Raw genomic sequence first — 14,000 nt, 5'->3', positions numbered from 1 at the left:
ATTGTCATGATCATAGAGTATGTGTCTCTTAGAATTATAACAATATTCTATAAATGAATATTTAATTGTTTTACTGTGGAGTTTGTCTATTTAGTGATGTGGGATGAGCACATGTGCAGGTGATACCCAAATTATTAATATACTTAGATTTGGTTTTCTTGTTGTCTAAAGTTTTTAAAGGGACAATTTTATAGACTTGGTTGGCACTCTATTTAAAATGAACGTAGTTGTATTAATGGCTTCTCCCAAAAAAAATTTAGCTAGGTTGGCATGGCCCATCATAGACCTAACAATTTCTACTGTTTTATATTATTTAAATGTTTCTAAAGCATCGGATTTTCTACCAATTAGATACACATATCCATAGCTAGAATAATAATCTATGAAGGTTATAAAATACCCCATACCTTTATGTATCTTAACATTTGATGGTCCACGCATATCTGAGTGGATTATATTAAGCAATTCTTGTGATTTTTGTCCTAAAGGGAATGATTTCTTAAACAATTTTTCTGATAGGCAAGGTTCATAAGTTTGGAACTCAATTTCTTTTTTAAGATTATCGTCTTTTTATTAGTATTTGCATTATATTTTTATTAATATGTCCTAATCTCAAGTGTCATTTATGTGCATCACTTTCAGCCACATTCTTTGCCATATCAATATAAGATGAAGTAACATTATTCATTCCATCAACAACATTTAAGCGATACAAATTTTCAACTTTCTCCCCCCAAACATTAGTTTGACCGTGTTTCCCAATAAATACTTTTCTAGACTTGAAACGGACCTCATAGCTCCTTTCATCTAATCTAGGGACAAAAATAAGGTTGTGCCTCATATTCGGTGCATACAAAGTATTAGTGATGGAGAACTTTATATTCTCAAGGACATAAATTAGTTTTTGAAACATGTATGGTCGATGTAGAGTCCACTCACTATCCTCTTATATCATGATTAGCCACCATATATTCAGAGACCATACAAACTAAGTCGAATTTTGTCATTCTTGTAGTTGTTCTTTTTGTCCATTGTTCATACAGTAGCCATTATTGGAAATATATTTAGTTAGACATTTGGGTTTAATATGCCATATCTCTCGGCAGTTGTAACATTTTGGTGGGTTGTTGTAGGCATTTCCTCATTATGGTTTGAAAACCTTACCAATCTCTTTAAATTGATTCTTGTTATTTCAATTGTTTTAGGGTCAGGGGGGTCACTTTTAAAGGAATTTTAGGCAAAGTGCAATGCTGCATTTCCCTTTTTATTTATTCTTTCTTCCTCTATACTCAGGTGCATGGGTAAGTTCAACATGGTAAGTCCTTGGGATGAGTGATTAAGAGCAATGACTACATGTTCCCATGACTATGGGAGACTATTCAATACAGTTGACACTTGCATACGATCGTGAATGAAGTATCCTGTCGGAGCAAGGTCTTTATGAAGAACAAGCATTTTGTTAACATGCTCTACCACATATTCATTTTCCCTCATCCTACATGAATTGTATTTCTTAAACAAAAGTTGAATATGGGTTTCAGATGTAGATCTATATTTTTCAATCAAAGCTTTTATCATTAATTTGGATATTTCATAATCTTCGAAAACTCATCAAATCATCCTCCATAAAAGTAAACAATATAGTTTTTGCTACTTTGTTACCCACCTCTCATTTCGCAAGTTTTCTCTTATACTATGGGTAGAGGGGTTTAAACCCAATTTAGGTTTAGTAGAAGTCAAAATGTAGTCAATCTTGTCATGAATCAATATGTAATTCATTTATCTTTTCCATATTGAAATTTGACCAATTTATTTTTCCAATTTTAGATAGTTCACTCATCGCCAATCTAGCAGCGATGCTTTCAAAGAAATATAAGAATATCGACATATTCAAGGTTTAGATCAACTTACCACTTTCTCGACGAACGATTTTACCAATTTCTCGGATGATGATGGCGATGCCCTTTCGGTCGATGGTGAGTCACAGATCTCCTTTATTGAGGACGACAAGTCCAAGTCGTTTTGCTGCAAAAATAATCGAAGCTTTGTATCGTGTGCTTGGTAGTGTGAAGGAATCTGCCCGTTGTTCTACCAAGAAAAAAGAATATGCACAAGGACTGATGAAAAAATTTTGGTCTCAAAAGAAGGGCTTTCACTTGTTTAGAGAGAGTCACAGTGGAAGGGCTTTAACTAAAAAAATTTTGAGTATCATTTTTTCTTCGTATTAATAAAAAATAGCAATATTTGTCAAAAAAAAATAAAGAGAGTTACAGTAGAATGAAGTTTTTCAAAGAGCAAGAGAGAAGCAACATTAGATTAAAAAAAAAAGAGTTTTTAAGAAAAAAATAAAAAATCGTGACCCAACAACTTACAAAAGTGGAATAGCTCGTATCATTGCTAACCACAAAGTCAATAACATAAATAAAAGAGATAGCACATATAAGGACAAAATAAGAAGTTGAAGTACATAAAAACAAAAAAGTACATAAAGAGAAAAGGTTTATGAAGACAAAAAAAGAAAGGTTTGTATGAAAGGTAGAGAGAGAAACAATATTGCCTTGCCTACGTAAAAGGTGCCAATAGCTTGACCCATTATGAATTCCAAGCCGGGAGAGAAGCGAGTGAGACTCGTAAGTTTGATAGAGCTTACACAAAAAAGTACCCGCTCTAATATCAGTATCTAAAAATAATTCGATTTAGTTTGTGTGGTCTTTGAATCTATAGTGGGAGACGATGATTAGAGAGAAAAAGAGTTTTAGATGCAAAAATAATCGAAGCCCAGTATCGTGTGCTGGACCGTGTGAAGGAATCAACATGTTGCTTTACTAAAAAAAAATGGAATATACACGGGGATGGATACAAGAATTTTGGTCTCAAAAGAAGGGCTTTCACTTGTCTAGAGAGAGTCACAGTGGAATGAGGTTTTTCATAGAGTGAGAAAGAAGCAACAGTATATAAAAGAAGGAAACAGTTTTGGAGAGAAAAAAAAATCGCGATCCAACAACTTGCAAAAGTAAAATAGCTCATGTCGGTGTTAACCACAAAGTCAATAATATAAATAAAAGAGTGAGCACATATAAGGACAAAATAAGAGGTTGAAGTATATAAAGACAAAAGATATATGAAGAAGAAAAAGAGGTTTGTATGAGGGATAGAGAGAAACAGTATTGCCTAGGTTTCTCTCTCCTAAAGTATTACTCTTAGTAGTAGTATTCTTTGGATACTATTTAAAGAAGACTATGGTATGGCTCTGATACCAATTCTAACCAAGATCTACCATTTGAACTTAATTAATTCTATAATAGTGACCTTAAATTAAACTTAAATATCCTTAAACTATCCTAAATTGGAAACTAATAATTTCTTAAACTATTAATCTTAAATAACCAAAATAGAGACTTAATACTATAATAATTATGAGAGATACAGGAGTAAAATCAATAGTAATCCATGTATTGTAAGTAGTTTGATATATTTTTATGCTACATACAACACGTATTATCATACCAACTGTAAACTATTAACTAAATTCTTACAAACTGTTACAGACTGAAGTAAACTGAAATAAACTTGAAATAATCTAACAGACTGTTACAAACTTTGAGCAAACTGAAACAAACTTGAAATAATCTAACAGACTGTTACAAACTTTGAGCAAACTGAAACAAAATTAAAATAATCTAACAGACTGTTACAAACTTAAAATAAACTAAATACTTACAGTATACACAAACAATAGCTGCAGAAATCCTTCCACTTTGGTGGACAGTGTCTTGGTAATGCAGAGTGGTTACAATCACACATAGGTAGTAAAATTTACATAAAGGGAAACTAAGAAAGAGGAAAGTCGGAGTTCTTCAAGGGAATGCTCTGAGGATCAGGGAAATGCTCGCTTTCGCTTTGCCTTCGATTGGAATGGTTCCCTCCATTTATAGAAGGGAAAAGCCTTGGTGGATGTCACCTGGTTCATGATGAAGGAATCTTTCTTTATTAAGAAAAGATGGCTTGATGGGATGCTGGAGGCTGGATGGATGCCAAGTAGTTGGCCTTTATTTGGGAATCTTTCTGTAGAAGCTTGATGAGACGGGTGACTTCTATTTTTTAGCACAGGTGGTATTTTGTTGATGCTTGATGAGATGGCTTCTTGACTTTATCGGTGGTGTTTTACAGGTGGCATTTGTCGTTTAGTACAATTGGTGGCTGTCTCATCAGGTAGTGACTGTCGCATCGGTTATCTTTTAGTCCCGTATGTTTTTGCTTTAAGTTTCTTTTGTCACATCTTCCATGTCTGCCTTGCTTTAGTCATATCTATATTGCTTTTCTTGCTGTATATCACATCTGCTTGCTTTTTATCATATCACAAATACTATTGAAGGTATGTACATTTTGGTTTGATTGGTTAATACAGGGTGTACATTTTGGTTTGATTGGTTAATACAGGGTATGTTTTTGGGACATTCCATGTTCTGATGGGTCTGGTGAGTCAGGTGGTACTTCTATTTCGGGAGTGCTGGATGTGCCGGATGCATCATGAATTTGGGCAGTTTCTACCACTTCTTCAAATATTTTCATTAATTGTTTTTCTAGCTCCTCCTTGGTGGCTATAGGATTTTGCTTTTTCATTATGGTAATATATTCTGCCAAGCTATTTGGGTTGGAGTATGAATGAGAGCCATATGCTAATGGGATTTGTTTGAACTGTATATTGCCTGGTTCAATATTATGGTAGATAAAGACGTCCCACCATTTGATGGCAATCTGTTTGCCTAAACATGACATATATTCAAAATTATTTGTATTATTTGGGGATATCACAAAGTTCCATTTAACGATCCATGGTACTTGATACATAGTAATAAAATATAAGTGGTAATCTATATTGGGATCACTCTTATTGAATTCAATAAAACGGTTTTGAGAGAGTTGCAGAGGTTCAGGAAGTATTTGGGTTAAAGATCCCCAAGTTACAAACCAGTTACGAAACCAGTTTGGAAATGGAGTGTTTACATGCATTTTAAACTGTAAGAACCAAGTGTGAGAATTATATGGGTTTTGAAGTGTCAGTATTTTATGTCAAGCATCAATGTAATCAACATGTCTGTAATATTTATTTGGGAAATCTAGGGAATATAATCTCTTGGCTTTGGAAGGGTCAGATCCCCAATCTTCAAAGGATAATACTTTTCTTATTTGTAATTTTGAATATGCTACTATTTTTGAATTCTTTTGATTATAATGTACCAAGGAAATAAACTCTGTTTCTAGCAGAATCATTTCGTACCATTCTCTTGTTTTGGTACCTACAGATGGACAAAGATTATTGCATAAGTAATACTTAGCAACATTATTTGGGTTGTCATTCACATGTTTGGATTCTATGATTGCATCAGCAACAAAATAGGTTTCAAGATATGGAGATTTATTGGGTAAAGTTGGTTTCTCTGGTGTAGAGGTTTGGAAAACTGGAGCTGGAGGAGAAGCTGGAGGTTGGCTTGAATAAGCTGGATAATTGATATTTGGGGAATAGGAAATAGGACTATTACTAGGTGATAAAGCAGGTTCTATTCTTATTGGTGACTGGGTAATATTTATTGGAATGATATCCAGTGAAGTTTCCATAAGGGCTTTTTCCCTTTGTTCAGGAGTGGAAGTATTATTATTCTTATTCATATTTGCATAAAATAAAGTTAGTGGAAAAGATAAAGCTGGTGGATCAAAATGACCAGTGTTGCCCTCCCTGCAAAAATTCACGAGTAAGAAAATCAGGGAGATGGTTAGTAGTACCTTTTAAGTGTTCTATAGAAAAATCAAAAGATGATAAGATCGCCTGCCATCGAGCAAAGATTTGCTTAGAGACAAGATTTTGCACATCCTTAGTAAGGATATCAGTGGCGTTGCAATCTGTTCTAATAAGAAAATGAGTATTAAGAATATCACTCTGGAATTTCGTAACACAATGAACTATGGAAAGTATTTCTTTTTTCACAGTAAAATAATTTTGTTGAGTAGAATTCCAAGCTTTCGAAGTATAGCGGACTAATTGTTCATTAGAATTTATTCGTTGTTTTAAAATACCTCCTAGGCCTAATTCAGAAGCAGCACATTCTATAATTTTGAAAGCATTAGGATTGGCTAGATTTAAACAAGGTAATTCTTTAGCTTTAATTTTTATTTTCCTTATAGCTTGAGTATGTTCCTCCGTCCATTTGGGAGGATGCTTTTTAAGCCGTTCATATAATGGTTTAGCATCTATGGCCAAATTTTCATAAAAGTCTACTATATAATTTAAACATCCTAAAAATCTTTGTAATTCAGTTTTGTCTAAAATAATATCAGGAAATTTATCGGCAAATTGAATAGATCTGTCGATTGGTATAATTGTACCATAATAAATATGATGGCCTAAAAATCTTATTTTTGTTTGAAAAAGATTTATCTTTTTAGCAGATACTACTAAACCTGCATGTTTGATTGCTTGTATAAATGTATGAATATGTTTGAAATGTTGTTCTATAGTATCAGAGAAGACTAAAACATCATCAATGTATACTATCATAAATTTATAATATGGATTAAATACTTCATTCATTATTTTTTGAAATTCTGATGGAGCATTTTTTAGTCCGAATGGCATTACGTTCCATTCATATTGTCCAAATGGAACATTAAATGCAGTTTTATATTTATCTTCTTCTTTTATTTGTATTTGCCAATAACCAGATTTTAAATCAAATTTAGAAAAGATTGTAGCAGTAGCAAGTCTATCGAGTAAGTCTTTTTTATTAGGTATTGGATACCTAATCCATTGTAAAACTTTATTCATGGGTTTATAATTTATTGCTAATCTTGGTACGCCTCTTTCTTTTTCAGCATTTTTATTGACATAAAAAGCAGCACAGCTCCAAGGAGATGCACTTATTCTTATTAGATTTTTTTCTTTGTAATTCATCAATTTCTTTTTACAAAATTCTAATAAGGTTGTATTCATTTGTACTGGTCTAGCTTTGGTAGGAATTTTTGTTTCATCAATTCCTTTTTCGTAAGGTAATCCTACGATATGTTTCTTTCTTGTCCAAAATGCATTGGGAAGGTCACTACAAATTTCTGTTTCTATTTGAGTCCGAAGATTATTAATTTTTGTTATTATCTCAGGGTTTTCTAAGTCTTCTTCTATTTGTTTTTATTTTATTTCTATTTTAAGGGAACATAGAAACTTTTCTTTATTATCTATTTTGTCTTTGACTCTATTTATTTCTTTATGTTTTGGTTTTTCTAAAAATTCAAACTTAATTGTTTGTCCTACTCTAGATGTTTCTATTCCTGTATTATTAATTGTTATGGGATAAAGTAAGGTTAGGAATGGAATTCCAAGTATGACTGCTTGACTGAAATTTTTTACCATAATAAAAGGTGTTGGAAAACAATGTCCATTATTGCATATCATGGCATTTGATAATTTATATTTAATAAATAATCTACTAGCATCAGCAATATTAAGTATTTGAGTGGTTTTGTCAAAATATTTTGATGGAACTAGACCTTCATTAATACAATTTAAATCTGCACCTGAATTTACTAAAGCTAATGTTTAAAAATTATATTCTTCTTCGATGACAATTTTTACTAATATAAACCATTTTTGGGAAATAATTTTATTTACTAAGTTTACAGATATATTTTCTTCAACTTCTTTGGTTCCGGAGGTTTCTGGTTTTATATAACTAGGATCTGCTAGTTGTTCAAATTCGATTTCATCTGTATCAGTTACAGTTCCTGATATGTCATTTTGTAATTCTAATATTTTGATTCTAGTTTTTAATTGCCCTACTTCTGTTTTTATTTCATTTACTTCTTTTTTTTAATTCAAATATTGTTGGTTCTCTTTGAAGTATATCGTTTTTATTAATTCGTTTGAATATTTCAGCAAAATTGTAGTCCTCTGGTGGTTTGAGTAATGGAACTGGTTTATTTTTTGCTTTTGTTAATGTGATAAATTGGGCAATAATTTCTCTTTTTTCTTCGGGATCATTTATTTTTTCTATAGGGTCTAAAATTAATGTATCTTCTTTGGATAGCATATTACAGGAACATTCTTCTATGTTCTGTTCAGATTCAAATTGTTCTGTGGAGGAGATAAAATAATCTTCATCTTCTATTTATCCTACTAATGTAGTATCAGTGGAAGATTCAGACGAATTATCATCATATATTTGTATTATGTCATATAATTTATTTCTAATGGATTCTTCTAAGATTATAGTATCAACTTTCTCTTTTACTTTACATTGGCTTTTATAATGGCCAACTTTTCCTCATTTATAACATACAGGTAATTTCCTTTTACCTTTATGGTACTTGTATTTTGGAGAGAATCTTTTTATAAATTTTTCTTTTTTATGTTTTTTATAAGATTTAGTTTCTTTTCTCTCTGTCTTATATATTTTCTTTTTATGAAATTTATCTCTAGATTTCTCTATATGATATCCGAATTGTTCACAGAAGTCTCATAATTCTTTTTTACCAGTCATTTTTTGTTTATCTAATTATTTCTTTAATTTCATGTCTGTACATAGGGCTAATCCTTCTACACATATTTCTGCAGATAATTCTCCTAATGTATAAATAGAATATGGTATTTTTGGTTATTTAAGATTAATAGTTTAAGTAATTATTAGTTTCCAATTTAGGATAGTTTAAGGATATTTAAGTTTAATTTAAGGTCAATATTATAGAATTAATTAAGTTCAAATGGTAGATCTTGGTTAGAATTGGTATCAGAGCCACACCATAGTCTTCTTTAAATAGTATCCAAAGAATACTGTTACTAAGAGTAATACTTTAGGAGAGAGAAACCTAATTAAATTCCTTCACTAGAGAAAGTTGGTTCGAGAGTTGAGGCTAGAAAGCATTCAGTCAAAAGACCATTAAGGCCAAGAGAGCCGCTGAGGTCAAAAAGACGTAAGAGATAGCTAAGAGCACTCATCCGCAACCTAATAATGGAGAATTTCATTAGGAATCTATCAAATAAAGCATTACCCCAAACTAGTAATACTCTAAGGATCAAAAATAAAGAAGAGATAGTGATAGACAATATCGAAAATAAGTACAGAACTGGAATATACCTAAAGTCCCTATAAGTGACATATATAAGAAATGATCTTTCAACTTCAAAGTAGGTTATGCTATAAAAACCGTAGAACAAACTTTATCAGTAACAAGTACCCAGGAAGACTTTCAGTTATTAACTAATACAATAATACAATCTCATAATGATAAAAGTTACAATTATCTTCATATAGGTTTAATACAAGTAGCTATTAAACCATTAACTAGGTTAGGACTTAATAATTCAATATTAGTATATTTAAGAGATACTAGACATTGTAAGTTTAATGATTCCTTATTAGGCATGGTAGAATCTAGTCTATGTAGTGGTCCAGTATACTTTAATTGCTTCCCAAATTATTCTATATCATTAAAAGATCCAAATATTCTTAAGGTATTAACCCTAAACCTGAAAACCCAAGGATTCGATATGATCCCAAGATCTCAGAATTTAGCCATAGTATATGGAATATATTACAAAGTTATGACCACATTATGACCCAATGTTTTACGACATGATACAAGAGGAAAAACAATATTTTTCCAAACCAATATTGAAAAATCTAATACTATCATACCAAAAACCATAGAATGGTCAGAAATTACCCTACCTGAATCATGGTCAATCTACAATGAAAATCATCAATACCAAGCCCCAATAATAAACAATATTTCAGAAAGAATATTAGAAAATCCTAATGGTAAAATAGAAATTCAATTTACCAACAATAGAAGATATAGCAGTAAAGATGATTCTGAAATAAAATCATCTACAAGACCTATAATAGAATTACCAATAAGTTCTACTTCTTCTATAACTCCAAAATTAGAAAGTCTATATAGGACAAGAGAAAATATTGTCATCCCACAATATAGGTCAATACAAAAATCTGAACCAGAAATAACTGACTCAGAAATGGATTTTCAAGTCTTAACTCTTACAAAAGAAAAACGACTTAGTAAACAATTTATAGAACAAGATTACTTATCTGAAGAAAATAAGGAAATAAGAACTTGGTCTAAAAAACATTTTCAACCTAGATTAGTAGAATTATTTCATATAAAGTACAATGAGGCACGAAAAAGAAAACGATATAATAAAGGATTTTTTGTATGGTTAAAAGAAATATGTAGAGAAAGAAAAATACATATTCTTAATTTTGAAATAAATACAATACAAAGTCAATATGCTTCATATGAAACAACTGACGGAAATACAATGACAAGTATTCACCCTCCTGAAAAAAGTATTGTTATAAAAGGATCAAAACCAGAATTAAATTAGAAACAAAAGCTACACCATATAAAATGACTACAAGAGAAATAGTACATAAAGCTGAATTAATTCCACATGCAATAGAACAAAATAATTATACAAACTTATATATGCAATCTTTAGGAAGGCAAGCATCCAGAATTGAAAATATGTCAAGACCTGTACCTATAAAAGAAACCAAAAATGTTTTATTTAAACCACCTCCATCACTTGATAAAGAAAGATTTAATTTTGGAGAAGATAATAAAACCCTAATGGACCAATTAATATCAAAATTATCTAAATTAGAAATGAAAGAAAAAACTTTAAAAATTCAGGACAAAGAAAAAGAAAAAATTTCTACAGAAATCCCTGAATCATCTACATTAACCTTACAAGAAGAGACACCCATAATTGCCAACACAATAGAAAATATGGAAGAAGCTTTTATAGAAAATAATCATGAACAAGATAATAATAATATTCAAAGAATAGTATATGGCAAATCATGGAAACCTTTAACAGCTAGGCCCTATCATCATAGACCTACCCCTGTTGATATACAATTCGAAGAAGATTTGGTAGCCCAGAATATTTCCTATTCAGGAAGATCAATAGTAAATTTGAATATAGATGGATTATCAGAACAACAAATATTAGACACTATGAAACATATGACCATGTATGCCTCTGCATGCAAAATGGTAGGCAACCATGATCAAGAGGTCGCCAAAGCCATTGTTTGTGGTTTCATAGGATGGCTTCGAGGTTGGTGGGATTTCCACTTACCTAAAAATACAAAACAACAAATTTTGAATAATACTCGCCAATGGACTGTTAAAAATGAAAATAATCAAGACGAAAGTGATGCTGTTAATACTCTCATTTACACCATCACACTTCATTTTGTGGGGAGTACAGCCTTACTTAATGCCAGATCTGAAGATTTGTTATCTAATTTAAGATATCCAACCCTATCTCATTATAAATGGTACAAAGATGTTTTCTTTTCCAGACTATTAAATAGAGAGGATAACCAGCAGGATCATTGGAAAGAAAAATTTATTGTTGGATTACCATATTTATTTGTAGAAAAGGTAAAAACTCGATTAAAAAAAAAATAGAAGAATAATACCATATTCAGTTTATACATTAGGAGAATTATCTGCAGAAATATGTGCAGAAGGATTAGCCTTATGTACAGGCATGAAATTAAAGAAACAATTAGATAAACAAAAAATGACGGGTAAAAAAGAATTAGGAGACATCTGTGAACAATTCGGATATCATATAGAGAAATCTAGAGATAAGTTTCATAAAAAGAAAAGATATATGACAGAGAGAAAAGAAAAAAAATCTTATAAAAAACATAAAAAAGAAAAATTTATAAAAAGATTCTCTCCAAAATACAAGTACCATAAAAGTTAAAAGAAATTACCTGTATGTTATAAATGCGGAAAAGTTGGCCATTATAAAAGCCAATATAAAGTAAAAAAGAAAATAGAGACTTAATACTATAATAATTATGAGAGATACAGGACTAATATTAATAGTAATCCATGTACTGTAAGTAGTTTGATATATTTTTATGCTACAACACGTATTATCATACCAACTGTAAACTATTAACTATATATATATATATATATATATATATATATATATATATATATATATATATATATATATATATATATATATATATATATATATATATATATATATATATATATATATGAAAAACACTACACAACGCCTGTAGGCAAAAATGAACAATGATTTCGCCTAACCCCATCACCGTTCAAATTTCATCGTACGGTCACGATTGTCTGATAGTATTTCGCTTTTCATTATTTTTTACAAATCGAAATGACTTAAAATTTGGAAATTGTATTCATCAAAAATAGGGGAATATTCGAAAATTATAAAAAAAAAATTTTTACATGAAAAAGACTGACCAAAATACCCCCAAAAAGTTTCAGGCGTATCTTGGGCAATTCAGTTTTTACAGATAATATTTTTGATATTTTTATTAGATGTGCCTCAGTAAGATGTACATATTTTGAAGATTTCAAGTCATTCCGATTTATAGAAAAAAAATGAAAAATAAAACACTACCAGACAATCGTGACCGCACGATGAAATTTAGACGATGATGAGGGTAGGTAAAATCACTATTTATTTTCATTTATAGGTGATGGAATGCCCACTCGTTCACAAAATAGTTTAAGCCCAATGGACCATATTAAATCAGGTAAAAAAAAAATTAAAAATCAAACACTATCAGGCATCCGTGATCATTAGATCAGCCCAGATTCAATCAGAACCATTGGGCTTATTTTTTCTTGTGAGCCCATTAGCTCATAGAAGCATTTTCCATTTATATATATATATATATATATATAGCCATGATTTCATGCAACGGTTGCATCATACTATAATGCAATAACATTTCTTGAAAACCATGTTTGGAATATTTGTATGATAAAAAATTTGGCACACACACTCTTTTCATCTCAATTATCAATCCCCCCAAAAAAGTGGTTCAATTTGAACCCTAGATATGGTCAAAGCATCTAAGTAGTAAACCCACCCCAAGATGAGTGCTCTCCTATTCCTACTTCCCCAAAGCCTCTGATAGCACGGACGAGACAGCGACGAGTTCTCTATCCCTACGGGGATGGAACGACAGACGTATTGAGAATCCAAGATAAGGTCACGGCGAGACGAGCTGTTTATCATCACGATAAGTATCAAGTTGAAGTGCAGTGATGTATGCAGCTAAGGCATCTTAACAGACCGAGAGATTTGAACCTTGTTCCTAATGACCCGATCATTCGATTAGTCACCCGATATCTATTTTCATTGTTCAATTGCTTGTGTTTGACAACAAGAAAAAACCAGAGGTTCTGCCCTACTTCTCTATCTATCCAAAGGATGGAAGGGCAAAGGGAGGTTCTCTTTGGTGTCCCTTCCAGTCTAGAATTGGGGCCTCATAATCAACAATCACTAGCAAATATGATTTTCTCTCATGCCTTTCGTCGTTCATTGTGCGATATTCTGGTGCCTTAGGCATAGAGGAACCATATCAATTCATCCCGAACTTGGTGGTTAAACTCTACTGTGGTGACAATACTATGGGGGAGGTCCTGCGGAAAAATTGCTCGACTCCAGGATGATAAAAAGACTAACACCTCTTATTCATTGAAAGTGTCGTCTTATTCAAAACCCTAATTATGACATCCTTTCTCTCCCACTTCAACCCCGGAACGGACTGTTCTTATAGAGAGAAACACGCTTCCACATCTTCTTAACTCGAAATGGCTGTGGAGAAGAAATGTTCCTTTTTTTAGGGGTACTCCCAACAACAGGTCCAGTGGAGATGGGCAGGCCTGTAGCTCAATGGACTAGAGCACGTCGGTACAAACAGCTTAAAAACGGAAGCCCCTTCCTTTACCTCTAGGGTAGGAAAATAAAATAATAATCGGGATAGCGAACACAAAGCTATGGAACTTGGGTGTGGATCTTTTGTTTTAAATTTCTAATTTTATCGTTAATCATTGCATATAGTATTCCTGGTTCAAGTCAACAAATTTGCCTCAATCAACATATTTGTGTTTTACTCCCCGAAAACATGAGT

This window comes from Amborella trichopoda, chromosome 5, assembly GCF_054954075.1.
Source record: "Amborella trichopoda isolate Santa Cruz 75 chromosome 5, AtrichopodaSantaCruz75HAP2 v2.0, whole genome shotgun sequence".
In the NCBI taxonomy this organism is placed as follows: Eukaryota; Viridiplantae; Streptophyta; class Magnoliopsida; order Amborellales; family Amborellaceae; genus Amborella; species Amborella trichopoda.
Note: the sequence above shows the minus strand (reverse complement) of the source record.